Source organism: Zootoca vivipara, chromosome 5 (assembly GCF_965207765.1).
Source record: "Zootoca vivipara chromosome 5, rZooViv2.hap1.1, whole genome shotgun sequence".
Taxonomy (NCBI): Eukaryota; Metazoa; Chordata; class Lepidosauria; order Squamata; family Lacertidae; genus Zootoca; species Zootoca vivipara.
Window position 1 is genome coordinate 65,436,154 of NC_142588.1, and position 14,429 is coordinate 65,450,582.

Below are 14,429 nucleotides of genomic sequence, written 5' to 3' on the forward strand. Positions count from 1 at the left end.
AAGCTTAGCTTTGATTCGTGCAAAAAATTCCTGCCTCACTTTTGCTAAGGACAACTGCACAGATCACGCTCAGGACTCTTTCACAATCGCTCGTTTGAGAAGTTGCTAACAAAACCTTCAGCGGCTGCCTGTCACAAACCACTTGGCCGGGGACAATAAGGCGCTTATTTATCCGAAAAACCGTTTGCTTAGCTCGCTGCTACAAGCCTGGACAGACCAAAGATTTTTTTAAAAGGGAAAAAATGAGCATACGCTCGTCATTCCCAAAGCAGACGCACTGAAATCAATGGGCACGTTTAAATCCATTGATTTCAATGAGTTTAGAGCATGGCCAGCGCTGGCTATTATCACATATAGCCTACGCCAAAGCAAGGACTGGAAAAGTTCAGAACGGCTCCCTTAGCCCTTCGCTCCTGAGTCGCAAAAACGAGCCTTTTCTTGCTCCAGCATCACCCTTTGTAACTAACTACTGTAGAACTGAACGGAGCCGTGGCTATTTTGGAGTCCGGCTGTGCGTAAAACAGCCTCGGGGAGCGGCCCCTCTTCCGAAAACTTACCTCCAAGGGACCAGAAAAGCATCTCTGGCTGGATCCCGGGTTATTACTTCTCTCTCTCTCTCTCTCTCTCTCTCTCTCTCTCTCTCTCTCTCTCTCTCTCTCGTCTTTTCGGATGTTCGAGACAAAATCCAGGAAAGCTGGTGGAGAGGAGAGGAGAGCGCGCGAGCCAGCCTTTAGGAAGGCAACAGACAACAGCACGAGATCTTCTTGGGACTTCCCGAGAGCATTTCCCTGAAAAGTGGCGGAGGCACCAGACGGATCCAGGCAGGTTAATCTTCCGCGCACCACCCGCCTAAAAAGGGGGGGGGGAGGCTGCGGAGACTTTGGAGAGAAGTTGGAGGCGACTCGCGCCAAGGCCCCGCTTCCCGCGCTCCACGCGCCCGCCGGAGACGACCGAGGCGCAGACAGGAAACTCCCCGCTGGAAACTCTTCCCCAGAAGGAAGAGTGGCCTGGGAGCGAGCCGGCCCTGGTGCTTCTCCGGCCCGCCCGCCTCGCGGCTGTTCCTTCAAAAGCTGCCGTCGCTTTTGTGCCTCCGCTTTCTCCTCTGCCCTCCTCCTCCTCCCCCCTCTCCTCCTCCCTCCTTCATGACACAGACAGCCCAGATGGGAAGAGCCTGCCGCTGAAGCCAGGCCGGTGCCCCATCCTGAAAGCTGATCCTGCTGATCTCATCACCGAAGGCTACTAATCCAATGGCCAGGGAATTAAGAACAGATGGTGACGCCCCTTCTCTCTCTCGCCTTTTTTTTTCTAACCCCCCCCCCACCCGCAAAAAAAAAACACGACCTTTTAGCCTACAGGCAGCGAAGCAAGCGCGCTTGCGCCCCAGACACCCGAGTCCACACCAACAGGCTGCAAAAGGGTAGCGGATCTCCTCGCCAGCGGTGGCAAGGCTTCATTTCCTGCCTGCGCGCCACACCAGAGTTCCCTAGCCAGCGTTTTACACCAGGCGAGGAAGCTGCATTATTTAACCCCTTGTGCATAATCGGTGCGAGTCAACCTCTGGAAAGGTGGGGTGGTTTTTGCAATTTTAGGTGCATGGGAGAGTTCTTACAAGGGTGTGGCTTGTTTATATGTCACTAGCCATTCAAGATTTCTTTGTTTTTAGAACATCTAGTTTTGTTTTGTTTTCTGAATGGGGTGTTTAGCAGAGTTATTTATTCTCTGGGGACAGAATTATTTATTCTTTAGTGGACACTGATGTGTGGTGAAGAGGCAGCAGATGCATGTATTGCCGTTGTCTTTTTTTACTGCCAGGGCGGGGAAGAGCTGCATGTGGGGTTTTCTGCCTCCTGTGCCAAAAGAACCAAGGGTACTACGCACCCTTTTGACATTTGCTGCTCTGGCTTGAGCTGACCAAGAGTACTCCTTTTTTGTCTGTGCTTTATGGAAAAGTTTAGATGCTATTTTTCACTCTTGCTGGACATAATGGGAGCTCAACAAGTGCAACAGCTGTTCTTTCTTAATTTGCTCTCATTTAAATTGGGTCCCTCTTGCAATTTTTAAGTTTCAGGGGTTCAAAACACCTCTTTCCAAGAGTGTGCTTCCCTTTCAAATAGATATTACAATTAATCAGCAGTGATATTCCCCCCCCAAAAAAATGTGATTTTAATTTTATTTGTCTTTCACCACCACCTTTTTCCAGGGTGGACCTGTTTTGTTGACACAAAAGCACACATTTAACTGATCCAGTACTCAGTTGGGAGGCGTTCAAGTGTGATTTAAACATGCATGAAATAGAATATTTTGAAAAAGAGAAACTTTCTGATTTTTTATTATAGGGTGGATTATTCCTCCTGCTACAAAGCCATTTGGATTATTATTATTAATAATAGTAAAATTTTATTATTTATACCCTGCCCATCTGGCTGGGTTTCCCTAAGCACTCTGGGCTGCTTCCAAGAAAATATAAAAACAATAAAACATCAAAGATTAAAAACTTCCCAATACTGTACAGGGCTGCCTTCATATATCTTCTAAAAGTTGTGTTGTTCTTTCCTTTGAAGAGTCTCTCAAATCCAATCTATCTTTAAGGCAGTTTGGTTTGAAATAGCAGTGCTATTTCTTAATTTATTTACTATTTGTACATATTAGCTATGCCATAATATACATTTTCTAGGCAATTGTTTTTCTACTATAGTGATTGTGTGGAGCCGCTCATTGACAAGAGGACTCATACCCTCGCAGTATTGACATGCTCAATGCTCTCAAAAGCTTCCATAAATCAATAGGTACTCTGCTAAAGTTCAGTTTTCATTTACTTCAGTATCTCCATTTCAGATCAACATATAGTTCAGCATACTGTTAAACCTAAAATACCATGTGTTGTTTCCAGTGCTGTGCACAGCGGTGTTCCCCTTGCACAATAGGATTTCCCCTTCCTTTCCTCTTCCCATGCAAATCTGTTCCAGGGGACAACAGAGGCGGAAGAAGTCTTGTTACAGAAATGGAAGTCTAACCCCATGCAATCAAGACAAATGAGTTATTTACTCACTCTACCTTTATCCCACCTTTCTTTTATTGAACTCAGTGTAATGTTCATAGATTTCCCAGGCAGTCTCCCATCCAGGCACAGACCAGAACCTTAGCCTAAGCAAGATTGCTGCATCACGTGCCTTTGGATTATAACCCTGACACAACTGACTACAGTACATGGCCATTATAATATATAGTGTCTGGATGACTTCATTGGGGCCACTGGAATTTGGCTAGATCAGCTTTCCTTGTGTATAGCATGTTATATATTGAAATAAGTACTGTAAGAATTCCTGTATTACAGCGGGTTGGACTATCAGTGTTTCCCAGCCTTGACTCTACAGCTGTTTTCTGACTACAACTCCCATCATCTCTAACCACTGGTCTTGCTAGCTAGGGATGATGGGAGTTGTAATCCAAAAACAGCTGGAGACCCAAGGTTGAGAAATACAGGACTAGATGACCCTTGGGGTCTCTTCCAATTCTACAATTATATGAATCAATATGGTTAACTTAACCCAGCAACACCCGACCCCCCTACTCACACACAATCAAAACACGCTGCAACAAACTACGCCTTGGGCCCTCTAATCTCTTACACCAACAAAAGCAAGATGCCTATCCATGTGATGCTGAAAAAGCTCCACTCATGTACTATGTAAAGAATGAAAGTTTATTGTCTCCCCCAATTCCCCATTTCTCTTTCCTCCTCAACCCCACATTGCATATAACAAAAAAGTCTCAAACTGACTGCAATTGACCTGTATGAAGGATTCTACGATTTGAAAACAAGAGACACTGAATGTGCTTTTGTTACTTATGGAAAATCTTTTAATGAAAACCTACTTTTAAAAGTCAGTATTGTACTTATTTATTGATAAACAGAGAAAAAAAGTATACATTCCCTTCAGTGTTACAGACTAGTACATCAGAAACTTACATAGTCGTACCCTGGAAGTTGAATGGAATCCCTTCCGGAAGTCCGTTCGACTTCCAAAATGTTTGGAAACCAAAGTGTAGCTTCCGATTGGCTGCAGCCAATCGGAAGCCACAGAAGCCCTGTTAGACGTTCGGGTTCCAAAGAACGTTCGCAAACCGGAACACTCACTTCCGGGTTTGCGGCGTTCAGGAGCCAAAATGTCCGAGTACCAAGGCGTTCAGGATCCAAGGTATGACTGTCTTTTGTTTCTGAATACCAGGTGCTGGGACTACTCACAAGTGAGGAAGAGTGCTATTGGGTTCAAGTCCTGCTTGTTAGCTTTCCATAGGAATCTGCTTCATTGGCCATGTGAGGACAGAATGCTGAACTAGATGGGCCATTGGCCTGACCCAACTGGGATCTTCTTATGCTATATTGATGTGCCAATGAAAAATAAGTGTTGTTGTTGCTTAGTCGTTTAGTCATGTCCGACTCTTTGTGACCCCATGGACCATAGCATGCCAGCAACTCCTGTCTTCCGCTGCCTCCCGCACTTTGGTCAAACTGATGTTCGTAGCTTCGAGAACACTGTCCAACCATCTCGTCCTCTGTCTTCCCCTTCTCCTTGTGCCCTCCATCTCTTCCAACATCAGGGTCTTTTCCAGGGAGTCTTCTCTTCTCATGAGGTGGCCAAAGTATTGGAGCCTCAGCTTCACGATCTGTCCTTCCAATGAGCAGTCAGGGCTGATTTCCTTAAGAATGGATAGGTTTGGTCTTCTTGCAGTCCATGGGACTCTCAAAAATAAGTGAACTGCTAGTAAAAGTTACATGAGTTTTTTAAAATTTAAAAGTGAGCCCTAATGAAACACAGTTTAACTTCTACATTATAATCCTATAACATAATGTGGTAAATAATAATAATAATAAAAATTTATTCATACCCTCCCTGTCCTCCCCAGTCAAACCGGGCACAGGGCTGCTAACCCCAGTAAAATTACAATAAGACATAAAGAAAGAAAAACAATTAGTTAAAATACAGGTTAAAATAGAAAGCTTTCGTGCAGGCCCCCAACCAGCATATTATCATCTGCCAAAAAGAGCACATACTTTCTGTCAAGGTTTATCCCCAGCATGTTAAAAATAGCAACTGTCTGCGCTACAACCATTATTGCATTACTGAAGATGGTATATGCTTCACTTAAAGTGGAAAGCTGCTATGACAGAGTATATAAAATCCAAACACTTCCTCTGACAACTTACATAACTCTCCTTCAAAGAGGATCAGCGATACTCTAGGTAGCATTATCCGTTTTCAACTTCTTCAGAACCTGACCTTTCTCAAATACACAGAAACATTGCCAAAACAGCTGGTTTTGAAAGAGATGTATATGTGTATAAAGGGAAGAAAGAAGTGTGGTTTGTGTGTGTGTGTGTGTGTTTCTCTCTGTGTGTGTTTCTCTGTGTGTGTGTTTCTCTGTGTGTGTGTTTCTCTGTGTGTGTGTTGCTAAGGGATTTTTGTGAGAGTATATGTCCAAAAGAAAAAATCATTGGCAGGACAAGTAGGCAAAAGAAGCATCATTGCCACCACCCAAGATTGTCCTCAGAGGCTCTGTTCTTGGACAGACCACTAAAGTTTGTCAAGTAGGTAGGTACCAGAAATAGGGACTTTTCAGTGGTGGCTCTATACTTGTGGAGCATAGCTGCCAAGTTTTCCCTTTTCTCGCGAGGAAGCCTATTCAGCATAAGGGAAAATCCCTTTAAAAAAGGGATAACTTGGCAGCTATGCTGTGGAGTTCCTGGCCAATAATTTAACTTGGCTCCCTTTTTGGTGGCTTTTAAATGGTCCCTAAAGGATTTTTCATTCCAGCAAGCTTTTTATTGATTCTAAAAACCTCAAGGGAGATTGCACCATGAAATCACAGAATGTCAGTTCATCCAAATGCCCAGTGCTATCACTTGTAGCTTGAACCTGCTGTCAGAGTTTTGGTTTTGATCACAATACATGTATAAATTAGTTTACAAATGCCAAGGTATCTGTAACTGTCAACAACAACTGTTTCAGGAGTGACTGCTGTTAATAATGTAAATTACCTTACTGCATTGCATTTCCCTCTGATCTCGTCGTTCATAACTCCCTCCATCCATGGTCAGGATAAGGCTTCACACACCTGATGAAGGGAACTGTAGTCCACAAAAGTTCATTGCACCCACACCAGGTCTTCTCTAGGGGAACAGCTAGCTCCTTCAGAGCTCCAAAAAGCACAACTTTATCCTTTTCTTATTCTGATGTATTTTTTTGCACAGGCTTTTGGCTTGTCCTCGCCATCAGAATAAGCATGAATCACCTCCACCTATCACATCTTGTTTGGGTCATCTTAGCTCCCATTGAGATGGATATTCAGAACAATGTGGGTTATCAACACTGCTTTGTCAAGCCTTAAGAGGCATTGCCTCAAGGAAACTGACATTGATAGCTCTGCTCACAGAATTCTGATAGGAAATGCATACCAATATGGACATTCATGCAAGATACATTCACAAGAGAGCCAGGGTTGGCTGACCACCTCCTGCCAAGTGGATAAAGGTAAAGGTAAGGAACCCCTGACCATTAGGTCCAGTCATGACCGACTCTGGGGTTGCGGCGCTCATCTCGCCTTATTGGCCGAGAGAGCCGGCATACAGCTTCCAGGTCATATGGCCAGCATGACAAAGCCACTTCTGGCGAACCAGAGCAGCACACGGAAACGCCGTTTACCTTCCCGCTGTAGCGGTACCTATTTATCTACTTGCACTTTGACATGCTTTCGAACTACTAGGTTGGCAAGAGCTGGGACCGAGCAACGGGAGCTCACCCCGTTGCGGGGATTCAAACCGCCAACCTTCTGATCGGCAAGCCCTTGGCTCTGTGGTTTAATCCACCCGCATCCCTAGCAAACTTGGTTTTATTGCTGTGTGATGCATGGAACGGGCCGCAGAAACATGAGTACACAAACATCCCATATGCACTTCATGCACGTGGATGTACCTAAAAACATTGTGTGTACATGAGCATGAATGTGTATGCACCCTTCAGGAAAAGCCAGTTCTCCATTTGTGTTCCTGAAACCGTATTTCTCCCATATATCACAGTGACTAACATTCCACAGAATCCTGGGAAACATGATTTACCCTACACAGAGCTACAATTCCTAGCACCCTTAAACTACAGTTCCCAGGATCCTTTTGGGGGGGAGTCATGTGCTTTAATCATAGGGCATGAATATGGCTAAGTAAAGGCAGCTTCAGATTTTTGTCTTAGTCTTTTGAAGAAACTGAGAAAAGAATGGTAGGTAATTTCTTGCTTTTATGGTTCATTGCTTCTCTGAATACATTGCAAATATAGGTATCATAAAAGCAGTACAGGCCATGATAACTTAATTAATGTCGGCCAGATTCATTCTCGTTTTCTAGGAAGAGCTGTCTTGCTTTCAGGTCTGTAGCCAAGTTCATAATGTGTAATCTTTCAAGAAATGATTTGTGATTATTATTATTTTTAAAAACCCAGTTGCCTTATAAACAGTGCTTGTCATTGTGTGAAAAATCAGACTATGATATCAACAGGCCTGCAAGCCTTGGCACAAAATAAACTCCTTTGAGCCCCAGCAACGAAGCAAACACAAACCAAATATTTGTTTTCCTGACTGTTTACACCAAACATTCCAAAGTAAAAGAGAAATGCCTTCACAATTCCTTTTACGTTTTGCTCATGCCTCACTCTCATCAAAGTTGCCGTCCTTAAGGTTATGTCAGGTTCAGCTAACGTAAATTGATTTCTCTGTGGATCCAGGATGCTAATATAAAACTATTTCTCCATGTAAAGTGGAGTAAGCATTCTTGCAACTCCTGTTTCATCCATTTGGTACACAGCTTAGCGCAGAAAAGATGGGCTCCCTCTCCCCCAACACACTGGAAGTATAATATCACTGAGTTTGGGCAAATGAAGAGCTCCCACAAAAGTAGATTGAATCAGTGTCGAATGGATCCATACATTCTGTATTTTTCTTTTCTTTTCTTTTCTTTTTTAAAAAAACTATTCAAGAGTGGCTCAAGAGTCCAAAAAGTGATGGAATGTACCGGTGCTCTGCAAAAACCTTGACGTGTAGTCCAGAATGAGCCTACGGTATATGCACAACACCACAGGAAACAGAGAGGCCTGTGAAGGCACCCGTAGCAGAGATGGAAAGTATGTGGCCCTCCAGATGTTGTTGGATTCCCAAATTCCATCACCGTCAGCCAGCATGACCAAATGGTTTGCCATTCCTAACCAAAGACATGCACACATACAACCAACCAACAGGATTGCAGTGAAGAGGAGAGTACAGAGGGGCAGCCTGGCTGGTTTTAAGCAGAGGTTGGGTGGCCATCTGTCATAGCTGCTTTAATTGAGATTCCTGCATTGCAGGGGGTTGGACTAGATGACCCTTTGGGATCCCTTCCAACTCTATGGTTCTATGATTCTTTCACACTGATGAAATCTGTGGAGAAATGGCAGTGGTTGTGTCCTTATAAATATCTGTTGTTCTCTTCCATGGCCAGTAGGATCGTGAAAACCCTTGCCCAAAAGATCCTTGAATCTTTAAGTATTATATTGCAGAAGGAACTGAGTTGTTTATTCAGAAATACCAAGATAAAATAGTTCCCTCAAATCCCACAGCTAACATTTTCTCAGTCCTACATGGAGAATGTCAGTAACCAGGAGACTTAGTACTACTCTGCAACCATATACAGTAGTGGTAAAAGCAGTCTAAGGTGCTCTGGTTTAAGTTAGTCAAGATTTGCGAGACCCATTTCCTAAGATCTGAATCAGTGTCACTCCAAGAAAATTGGCTGGGTGACAATTTCACTCATGATATCTGATCCAGAAAAATGGGGAGCTAACCAGCCATGTGCATTTGGATAGCAGAACTCACATTAAAACACTTCCACCCAAGCTTCCAGATTCAGTAGACATTTTTCCACTATGCTGGGTCATGTAAAAGTGAACTCTTTAATTAGCATATTGAATAAACCACAGTTCACATCACTTCACTAAAATTTTATTTCCTTCATTAAGCACCGTCTCCTGTGCTACATAAACAGAAACACAAATGCCTGCAACAATTCATCATTATATCCCCCCCAGCCACTCACAGCTCTGTATAGCACCTAACTATGAGCAAGTTAAAAAAAACAAACGACTGCATTCTCCTTTGCTTACTCATATTTCTTATGCTTCCTGCAAGGAGCTCAGAACAGCTTATGCATCACTTTGATTTATTTATTTATTTATTTATTTGCTTGATAAGATTATAGGCTGTTGTTTAGTACAAAACTCCCAAGACAGCATACCATTTAAAATAATAAATACAAAATCTTAGAAGCAGCCTCCATAAAGCCTGTGAACTCAATAAAATCAGCAAAAGCCACTAAACAAGAATGGAACCCAGCAAAGGAAGATCCAACACGTTGAAATACCTGAGCAGGCTGAGAGCTTCTAGGAGCCACCAGTGAGAGTTGAGTGAGGACCAAAGGTGGGCAAACTACCCCAGATGGCCACAACATGTCTCTCACCGGAGGTAGTAAGGTAAAGGTAAAGGACCCCTGGATGATTATGACCAGTCAAAGGTGACTATGGGGTTGTAGCGCTCATCTCACTTTCATGCGAGGGAGCCGTGTTTGTCCACAGACAGCTTTCCAGTTCATGTGGACTGCATGACTAAACGGCTTCTGGCACAATGAGACACCATGAAAGAAGCCAGAGCGCACGGAAATGCGGTTTACCTTCCCGCTGTAGCGGTACCTATGTACCTACTTGTACTGATGTGCTTTCGAACTGCTAGGTTGGCAGGACCTGGGGGAGAGCAATGGGAGCTCGCCTCATCTCGGGGATTTGAACTGCCAACCTTCTGATCGGCAAGCCCAAGAGGCTCAGTGGTTTAGACTACTGCACCACCCATGTCCCTACCAGAGGTAGTAACCCTCCTCTAATCCCCCACAAACCTGAACAGAGTCTTATATAACAGACTGAAAATGATGAGAGTGGTCCAATTGTACTTCATGGGGCAAGCTTCTTTGGAAGGGGGCAGGATGATATGGAAAGAGGCAGTCCCTAAGTATTCTGTGTCTAAGCCATTTAGGGATTCAAGAATAAGCACCAGCTTTAGTTCCATGGATGTTTTCATTGTAGAAGAGGCATATTACTGGAGTCAGGTTACATATTTCAGCCGCTTCATCTTAAAACATTCAGTTAGTATTTTGTCATATACAGTGGTACCTCAGTTTAAGTACACAATTGGTTCCAAAAGTCTGTACTTCACCTGAAGCGTACTTAACCTGAAGCAAACTTTCCCATTGAAAGTAATGGAAAGTGGATTAATCCGTTCCAGACGGTTCACGGAGTACTTAAACTGAAGTGTACTTAACCTGAAGCGAACTTTCCCATTGAAAGTAATGGAAAGTGGATTAATCCGTTCCAGACGGGTCCACGGAGTACTGAACCTGAAGCATACTTAACCTGAAGTATGAGTGTAATTGGTTCTGGAAGTCCGTACTTAACCTGAAGTGTACTTAACCTGAAGCGAACTTTCCCACTGAAAGTAATGGAAAGTGGATTAATCCATTCCAGTAGGGTCTGCGGAGTACTTAAACTGAAAGTACTCAAACTGAAGCGTACTTAAACTGAGGTATTGTTGTTGTTTAGTCGTTTAGTCGTGTCCGACTCTTCGTGACCCCATGGACCATAGCACGCCAGGCACTCCTGTCTTCCACTGCCTCCCGCAGTTTGGTCAAACTCCTGTTCGTAGCTTCGAGAACACTGTCCAACCATCTCGTCCTCTGTCGTCCCCTTCTCCTACCGTGTTTCCCCCTTTTTAAGACACCGTCTTATAACTTTTTTTCCTCAAAAAAACACAAGGTGTCTTATTTTCAGGGGATGTCTTAATTTTTTATTAGGTTTTTATTACGGTACGGTACCTTACTGGCTCGGGGTGCTGCCATCCATCCCATCGCTAACATGGGAGCCGACGGGCGCGAAATGGAGGCGGGAGAGCGGGGGGGGGAGATGAGAGAGACGCGAAAGGCTCCGGGGTGAATGGCAAGTAGGTCGTCGGAAAGATGCCTGCGTAATCCCGGTCCCATGAGGGGGAAACGAGACCCTTGTCCACAACACCGAAACACGCATTCATAAGGGGCGGCAGCTCAAGGAGCCAAACTTCCTTTCCCGCTTGAACGCGTGCGGAGGCGGGCGAGGGTACGCGAGGGGAACCCCTTCGGGAATCCTCTGCGCCTTTAAACTCAAGTAGCCAGCCAGCCAGCCAGCCACACACGCGACATCTCTGAGGAAATGTGCTTTTATGCTGAAGTCCCGCAGAATTGCCCCAGGAGGAGGCGGTGGCGGTGGCACCCTGTCTCCAGAGGGAACGGGGAGAGTTCGTCATGGCCCGCCCGACAAGCACCCCCCCGGGTTTCTTGGGCAAAGCGGCGGCGGCAGCGCCACGGCAGCGCTCCCTGAAGTGCTCCTGCCTCCCCACCCCGAGCCGTTTCCATTAGGGGGTGGGGTGGGGTCTCCCTCACGTGCTCCTCGCCGCCCCTCTCCCTCCAGGCATTGGCGAGGCCGCCTGTCAATCAGCTGCCAACTCGCCCCCGGCGCGGAAGGGGCCAGCAGCGCTCCCGCTGCCGTTCATCGCCCCGGCGGCCATGCAGCCCACGATGTTCTGGTGGTGCAGAAGGGGCCAGAAGCGCTCCCGCCACCATCTGTCGCCCCGGTAGCATGGAAGGGCCTGCAGGCCTTCCGCCGCCGCTCTGCCTCAGGCCATGCAGCCTACGACGCTCCAGCGGCTCGGAAGGGGCCAGCAGCGCTCCTGTCGCCCCGGCAGCACGGAAGGGCTCGTGGGCCTCCCGCCGCCGCTCAGCCTTGGGCCATGCAGCCCACGACACTCCAGCGGCGCGGAAGGGGCCAGCAGCGCTCCCGCCGCCATCCGCCGCCCCGGCAGCGCGGAAGGGCCCACGGGCCTCCCGCCGCCGCTCAGCCTTGGGCCATGCAGCCCATGACGCTCTGGCGGCACAGAAGAGGCCGGCAGGCCTCCCGACGCCAAGGGGTTTCCCCGTTCAGGCGCTCGGCCGGAGTGGAAAAAAGTCCTGGGAAGAGCGGGGGGGGGGAGTCCTCCTAGCGCGGCTCGCCTGGCAACGCGCTCAATTCATGCACCCCCTCCCACCTGGTCTCAAGCCTCTCTGAGGCTCTAAAGGAAAGCAACAAGGTATGTCTTATTTTCGGGGTATGTCTTGTATTTCGCAGATACTTAAAAATCCTGCCATGGCTTACTTTATGAGTACGTATTAAAAAAGGGGAAACACGGTAGTGCCCTCAATCTTTCCCAACATCAGGGTCTTTTCCAGGGAGTCTTCTCTTCTCATGAGGTGGCCAAAGTATTGGAGCCTCAGCTTCACGATCTGTCCTTCCAAGAAGCACTCAGGGCTGATTTCCTTAAGAATGGATTGGTTTGATCTTCTTGCAGTCCATGGGACTCTCAAGAGTCTCCTCCAGCACCATAATTCAAAAGCATCAATTCTTCGGCGATCAGCCTTCTTTATGGTCCAGCTCTCAGTTCCATACATCACTACTGGGAAAACCATAGCTTTAACTATACAGACCTGAGGTATGACTGTATATATATCGTGTGTGTGTGTGTCTGTGCGTGCGTGCACACACATTGCAAGACTCTGCAAATAATCCCCTTGAGAGCTTTGTTCACTGTGGCCCAGATCCAAGATTACTCAGCTTCCCACAAGTCCGTCCACTGACCTTGGTTTATTTATTTAATTATCTTTCTGCCAAAATATCATGCAAACAAAAGTGCTGTTATATCTGAGTTTGATTAATATGGTTTGGTTGGTTTTTTCTCTCTCATAATTATCATGATGTATACTGGGATAGAGTCAAAAATTAAGAGAACAAAGTTTTATGATTAGCAGATCAATCTTCTCTGGCACTGTTTTTGCTCGCCTAAACCAAATGATACACAAAGACTTTGAGCGACCATGATAGCTGATTTAAAATATCAGGGAATACATTTACATAAATAGTCTTGAAGATTGATTCCTGCAAATGTACTGCCAGTAAAACAAACAATCAAAATACAATATATCTGGAATAGCAAATAAGGCCTACAGAGTTACCGTATTTTATTTCAACTCCTATCCTACTGAATTGCATTTCCTGAACCACGGATTATTGCATTATTACAAGTGTGTGTGTGTGTGTGTGAGAGAGAGAGAGAGAGCTTACTTCAACAAAAAGGATTTCAATTATGCTTAATAATATCCTTGAGTCTTTAGTTTAAATTAGTTGCTTTACTGAGTTTTGCACAAATATGGATGTTTTGGCCAATGTGCCGTGCCCACTTGCTTTTTAAAACTTGAAAGTACCCATTTAGTTTTAAAGCCTGGAAAACATTGTATCACCTATTACTCAATTTGAATATGCAAGGGCTGTATGGCTGCTGAAAACCATCTGGGGGCTAAGAACACAAAAGGCAGCTAGTAAGGGTGCAAATACAAAGGATCCTTGGGGAAATGGACGTGTGCACCACACAAAGGCTGCCCGCTGTCTTTTGTTGTGTGTGGTATTCCGCCCCCCCTAGCAAAAGAGGGTGGGGGATCATCTAAACAGAGAGCTGAACATCAGGAAGTTCTCCTCAGATGGCAGCCATCAGTTTTAGCTGGGACAGATGGTGAACAAAGGTGAAACACACACACACTACGCGCGGGCCAACTAAGCAAGCCTTTCTACCCTTGAGTTAAACATTTGTTTCTGAAGATTTGACAAGTAAAATGTAGCTTTTGCAGATACAGAATTGGCAAACCAAGTTGCCAGTTCTTTACAGGACTGCAATCACTTCCATATAGCTGCTCCTCTGGCATTAAAGCAGTGCGTCCCAAAAGTTTTGAAGCAGATCCTCCAAGTGTCCCTATTTCTGATTTGATCCCGGAATGTCCCACTTTTCTTTACGATGTCCCTATTTTCAAGGGAGAAATGTTGGAGGGTATGGAGTTATCCACCTCCCAAATTGTCTGAAGGCAATCCTGTATAGGGAAGGTTTTTTTAAAAAAATGTTTAATGTTTTATTATGTTTTTATATATGTAGGAAGTTGCCCAGAGTGGTTGGGGAAACCTAGTAAGATGTGTGGGGTATAAATAGTAAAATTATCATTATGGAATGGGACGTCCCTATTTTCATCAGAGAAATGTTGGAGGGTATATTGAAGTGGGTGGGACCCTCCTGTAAATGGAGTCTGTGCACTATTAAATTAGCCAGCTGGGGCTGATGGGAGTTGTGGTCCAAAACATCTGGAGGGCACCAGGCTGGGAAAGGCTGTTAACAAAACAAAGCGTCTGGGGGGAATTTCTGAAAGGTGGCACTTTGTTCTGGATCTTAGGCAAGTTGGTCCAAAAATCACGTTTTTT

General features: G+C 45.4%; 1 protein-coding gene across 3 annotated transcripts in view; it reads right to left on the minus strand.

The window, feature by feature from the left end:
• Positions 1–14,429, minus strand: part of SPSB4 (splA/ryanodine receptor domain and SOCS box containing 4) — a 174,271-nt gene that overhangs the window by 61,738 nt on the left and 98,104 nt on the right. For 2 of the 3 annotated variants that reach the window (XM_035133462.3, XM_088670821.1), the window contains exon 1: positions 558–611. The exons of the other annotated variant lie outside the window; for it this stretch is intronic. The gene's annotated coding sequence lies outside the window, so the exon portion shown is untranslated. Of the gene's footprint in view, positions 1–557; positions 612–14,429 lie in introns of those variants that run through there. 3 annotated transcript variants of the gene reach the window in all.